The following is a 6,075-nucleotide window of genomic DNA, read 5'->3' as shown; positions in this document are numbered from 1 at the left end:
TGTTTGGTAGTCTCGATGATGATTCATTTTTATTCTTCATGAAACCTTATAAGGTTATATATGATGTTTTCATTAAACTATGCACAAGAATGGACTCTCTCATAGTATTATAGATCAGTTTATGCTACATTTTAGTAGTTCTTTTTTCTTTTAGATATCTCAGGTTATTATATATGTATATATCAGGTTTGGAAAAATCAGTGAAGATAGTTTCTTATGATTGTCAATTTTTAAAACATATTCTAAATTTTCAGTGCTAATGTTAATGAAGTCAACATATCCTGAAGAGGGAGATCATCTAATCTAAATATTTTGTCACCTACCATAACAAGTATGTTTTGAACTATTTAATTAAGTGCCAACTAATTAATTGATTGGTATTATTGCAAATTGGTATTATTGCATCTTGGACAGAGGTAGACCAGCTTTTTAATACCACATTTATTTTTGTCAGGTGAAAAAGGAAAAGATAATTACACAAATTATCTTATATTTGTATTTTTATTCCTGATTTTGACAATGGAAACATTGGAACATGCACAGTGACACTCCTGTGAAATGAAGAAAAAAGTCCATATAGTTTTTAGAAGACTACCTAAAAGAAACATATGGCCCCATTTTGTCCTGTTTTTGTGGTTACCAGTAGCATTAATGTGGAGGAATTGGGTTGTATATTTGGATTTGTAATACACTGGCAAACATATGATAGCAACAGTAGATGTGGTACCTTGGCAGAATTAAGGACAAAAAGTTAGAAAAACATTTTTTTCCAAAATTAACTTTCAGCTGTAACTCTAAAGGTAATGAAACTCCAAAATATAAAAAGAAAGTCACTAATCATATAGGAATATTTCTGTGAGTAATCTATTGGAAACTCTGTCCCCCCAATAATGCTGTCAAGTGGAATCTGGAAATAAAACATATCATGTGTTACCATTAGCAGCTTAAGGGATAATAACTGGTTAAATGCTTCGTGTACGTGAAAAGCCACATACTCCAAGACTGGGGGAATGAGTCACCACTCTTGCTGTTTCTAGAAGATGACTCATTAGTTCCATTTATTTTACACAGAGAGAACAGAAAATGAAGAAAAGGGGGAGAAAGAGAGAGTTAAAGTATCTATTATGTTTTATATTTTCTCTACTCCTGTAGTACAGACCTGATAGTGAAAAGGAAATAAAACAAGGATACAAAGTATGGAGTCTCTCACACATATCATACTTTAACAGAGCAAAAGTATTTGGACAAAATCTGACAAAACATCTGATTTAAGTAAGGGGTTTCCTCCACCCCTTTGTTTTAGGTTCTATCTAAGCATTCCTTTTCATGTGGAGAAAGAGGAATGCTCAGAATCATCAAAGACAGCAATTCTCTGAAATCTCAAAATTTCCCCACAGCTTTCTCACACCCATTATCCACAGTCAATGAAAATACTGCCTTAGTTTGTATTTCTAATGTGTGCATAGGTTAAAGAATTTTGAGAAATAGTGTTCTAAATGGTTTTCCCTTTATCTCTGGAAATATCAGATACTCATCATCACAAACACAACTAAATTATTGATTGTTATTATTACTCAGTTATTCCCAACATCATGTGAAATAAAAAAATAATTTTTTTAAAAAAATTTTACCCTCCCGCCCATTCAATGAAATAGTCCAATGAAGACACTGAAGGCCAATGGAGTGAATTTTCATTGGAGTGCATCATCTCACTGAAGTAAAAATAGACAAAAGCATGTATGTGTAACAAGTTGGAGGAAGGAACTTCATCTTCTTAACTAGGCATCCCAGGAACCAGGGAGCACAGCTGGAGGTGAGCAGCAAGCAGCCAGTGAAGCTTCATCTAGTGTTTGCTTTAGAGTGGCAGTGGTGATCAGATCAGACGGTGGCATTATAAATGTAACAGCACTTGAATCATCCTGAAACCATCCCCCCTGCACCTCCCCTCCATGGAAAAATTGTTTTCCAAGAAACCAGTCCCTGGTGCCAAGAAGGTTGAGAACCTCTGTTCTTAACACATCAGTACAGGAAGGTGGTTAATTGAGAATGTGAAGGAATAACATTTAGATACATTATCTTGCTTCCTTGATATGGATTTAACAGGGAAGAATGAAAGTTATCTCCCTGTCTGCCAAAGAATTAACCATGACTAGAATGCCCAGGGATTTGGAATCTTCTTATCCTCATGGACTTTGGAAGGAAAATAGTTTCCTAAGTTTTTCATTAGGGTCAAGCCAAAGTAAAACAATATTTTGTTTGTTTTGAAGGTCCAGACACATCTAGAGCAATGTTTCAACTGCTAAATCAAAATCATTAGTGAATTATGAAGTCAATTTGTTACGCAATGATCAACACTAAAAAGAAAGAAAGGAGTAGAATAGAATGAAATAGAACAACGTGGAAAGTATTGGTATGTTTCATTTATTATAAGGTAAGTATTATTTTGTGAAACTTTAGCTTATAATGCTATGTGTGTTGATGCTTGTATGAATGGTGTAAAAATGTAATAGGTTGGTGGAAACAAAATTAAGGTTTCACACCATGATTTTAAATCATTATAACTAGGCTCAACACATCTGTATTAATCAAAATAGAAACCACTACAATCAACACATTTTTGCCAATGAGAAATAAGTCTGCTTATTCCTGCAGCATAACAATCTGTGCTTTGGAATTTGACTAATTCTTGGAAAGCGTTTTCTGCATCCTACTGGTTGTGGAAACGTTTTGCCTGAAAAAAATGTTGTCAAGATGCTTGAAGAAGTGGTAGTTGGTTGGTGGGAGGTCATTTAAATATGGCAGATGAGGCAAAACTTTGTAGCCCAGTTCATTCAACTTTTGAAGAATTGGTTGTGCAATGTGCTGTCAGGCATTGTCATGAAGAAGAACTGGGCCCTTTCTGTTGACTGCCTGCTGCAGGGACTGCAGTTTTCAGTGCATCTCAATGATTTGCTGAGCATACTTATCAGATGTAATGGTTTCACTGGGATTCAGAAAGCTGGAGTGAATCAGATCTGCAGCAGACCACCAAACAGTGGCCCAGACCTTTTTTTGGTGCAAATTTGCCTTTGGGAAGGGCTTTGGAGCTTCTTCTCAGTCCAGCCATTGAGCTGGTTGTTGCTGATTGTCATATACAATTCACTTTTCATCGCACATCACAGTTTGATCAAGAAGTGGTTTCTTGTTATTGCATAAGAATAAGAGAAGACATCTGGTCCCATCACTTCATGGTAAATAGATGGGGAAACAATAGAAACAGTGACAGACTCTTTTTTGGGGCTCCAAAATCACTGCAGATGGTGACTGTAGCCATGAAATTAAAAGATGCTTATTCCTTGGAAGGAGTTATGACCAACCTAGACAGCATATTAAAAAGCAGAGACATTACTTTGCCAACAAAGATCTGTCTAGTCAAGGCTATGGTTTTTCCAGTAATCATGTATGGATGTGAGAGTTGAACTATAAAGAACGCTGAGCACCGAAGAATCGATGCTTTTGAACTGTGGTGTTGGAGGAGACTCTTGAGAGTCCCTTGGACTGCAAGGAGATCCAACCAGTCCATCCTAAAGAAAATCAGTCCTGAATATTTATTGGAAGGACTGATGTTGAAGCTGAAACTCCAATATGTTGGCCACCTGATGCGATAGAGTTGACTTATTTGAAAAGACTCTGATGCTGGGAAAGACTGAAAGTAAGAGGAGAAAGGGACAACAGAGGATGAGATGGTTGGATGGCATCATCAACTTGTTGGACATGAGTTTGGGTAAGCTCCAGCAGTTGGTGATGAACAGGGAGGCCTGGTGTGTGCTGCAGTCCATGGGGTTGCAAAGAGTCAGACATGACTGAGGGACTGAACTGAACTGAAGAGAAGACAACACATCAAAACGACAATTTTTTTGATTTGCAGTCAGCTCATGAGGCACCCACTTATTGAGCTTATTCATCTTTCCATTTTGCTACAAGTGCAAAATGATGATAGAAAGGTCAAGGTTGAGTTCTTCAGCAATTTCTCTCTTGAGTCTTCTGCATTGACAGGTGGGTTCTTTACCAATGCAGGAGACTTAAGAGAGTATGTTATTCCTTTGTAAAAACATTTCACTATTTATTTATCCATTTTTCTCTAGTCACATATTGGAATGTTTCTAATTTCTGGCTATTACAAACTGTGCTACAACAAACATCCTTATACACACCTTCTGGTTCTTTTGCTAGGTCATGGTGTTTGCATGCATTCTACTTTAGTCAATACTGCCACTTAGTTTTCCAAAGTTGTACCAAGTTACACTTGCAAACAGCAGTAAATGAGAAATCCAGTCTTTCCTTATCCTTGTCTTTTTCATTTTAACAATTCTGGTGTTGTGAGTGGTATTACCTTGGGTTTTTAGTTTAACACCCTAATATATATACGTTGATTATTGGATATATTCTTTCTTAGATTCCAGTTCTAGTTTTTGGTCCATTTTTTCTGAAGGGTCGTCTGCCTATTTCTTACTGATTTGTAGGTGTTACTTATATATTCAAATGTTTTATACAATGTTCACAAACAGGCAAGGTTTATCTATTTTAATTTTTTGAAAAATACTTTAAATTGAAATAAATTTACATACACACACATACACACTTACACATACCACATGCACAAAGTAGTTGGCCTGACCTAAAGAAGTGGTTGCAATTCTCAGTCCTGGAAGGAACACAAGAGCTTTGGGTTTTCTAGATCATATAGTGTGCTTGAATCCTCTCAGATGCTTCTATGCTAGCATGGTCACAGAAGGGGCTGACTCCATGGGACATGAAAGAAGTCAGCACCAATTGCCATGGTCTCAGGGCCTTACTGAAGGTGCCCATGATTGAAATGGTCATCAGCAAATGAGATCATTGAAATTAAGAGCAATGTGGTGCCCTTTCTCATTTCACTAGGTCTTCCAAAACCTTGTATTCCGGTGTGACGCAGGGATAAGAGAGAAAGTGCTGAACACGCACTCAGGTTAAATTTACTGCTAGTCTCAGGGTGTGAATTTTGAGGTAAAAGTGAATCCAGTTTATAACTTTAAGAAATATTTTATCTCTCCTGTGTTCAAATTGTAATTCCAATAGCTGTCAAACAAAAAGAGGTGATAGCATACTTGTGCTAAGATCTTATATCTCTGCTCCTCTGTGTTTTCCTTTGTGGGTGATAAATCATAGATAAAATAGAAATTCAAATTCAGTGGAGGCTTAATATCTATTATTATATGACTTAGGAAAAGTCAGTGAATAATTCAGTGAGTCAGTTCTTACACTCCTACTAACAGGATCTTGCTAGGATTAGAAAATGTTTCACAAGTCTTTTTTATCCTTGAATATGGTGTCACCATTCCTCTCTATGTTATTCTAAAAAGGAGAGAGAATAAAATGGTCACATTGGCTGCTGCTGCTGCTGCTGCTAAGTTGCTTTAGTCGTGTCCGACTCTGTGCTACCCCATAGACGGCAGCCCACCAGGCTCCCCCGTCCCTGGGATTCTCCAGGCAAGAACACTGTAACTAATTTTATTTCAATAAATTATCAAGAAATTTGTAGGCAGAAAAATTAAGGTGTCTGTTAAGGTCAAGAGGTCAAAATCTGCTTTCCAGGTTCAAGGAGAGCAAAGCATCTGTTTAAATCCAATGTTGTGAAATTTCAGATTTCCTAATGCTAGCTTAATTACCATATATTTTGTACACAAATTATTTTATAACCTTTAGTAATTTGTGCTATCATAATGATTTCTTCCTTTATGTTCAACCAACTTGCAGCAAAACTTTGTGATGAGAAAAATACATATATATATATAAACTAATTTCATGATGATATTAGTTTGAGTAATAAATATTTATTCAAAACTCCAGTTGGCAGGGACACTTGTTAATTGCTGGTAAGGAATACACGATGGGACTACCCTTTGGAAGATAGCCTGATAATTTCTTAAAAAGTTAAACATAGTCTTAGGATACAGTCCAGTGATTGTACGCCTAGATACTTACTCTAATGAGTTGAGAAAATTATTTTATCACGAAAATCTGCACACAAGTCATTATAGCAACTTTATTCATAAT

This window comes from Bubalus bubalis, chromosome 3, assembly GCF_019923935.1.
Source record: "Bubalus bubalis isolate 160015118507 breed Murrah chromosome 3, NDDB_SH_1, whole genome shotgun sequence".
NCBI classification, from domain to species: Eukaryota; Metazoa; Chordata; class Mammalia; order Artiodactyla; family Bovidae; genus Bubalus; species Bubalus bubalis.
This window is presented reverse-complemented; position numbering follows the sequence as displayed.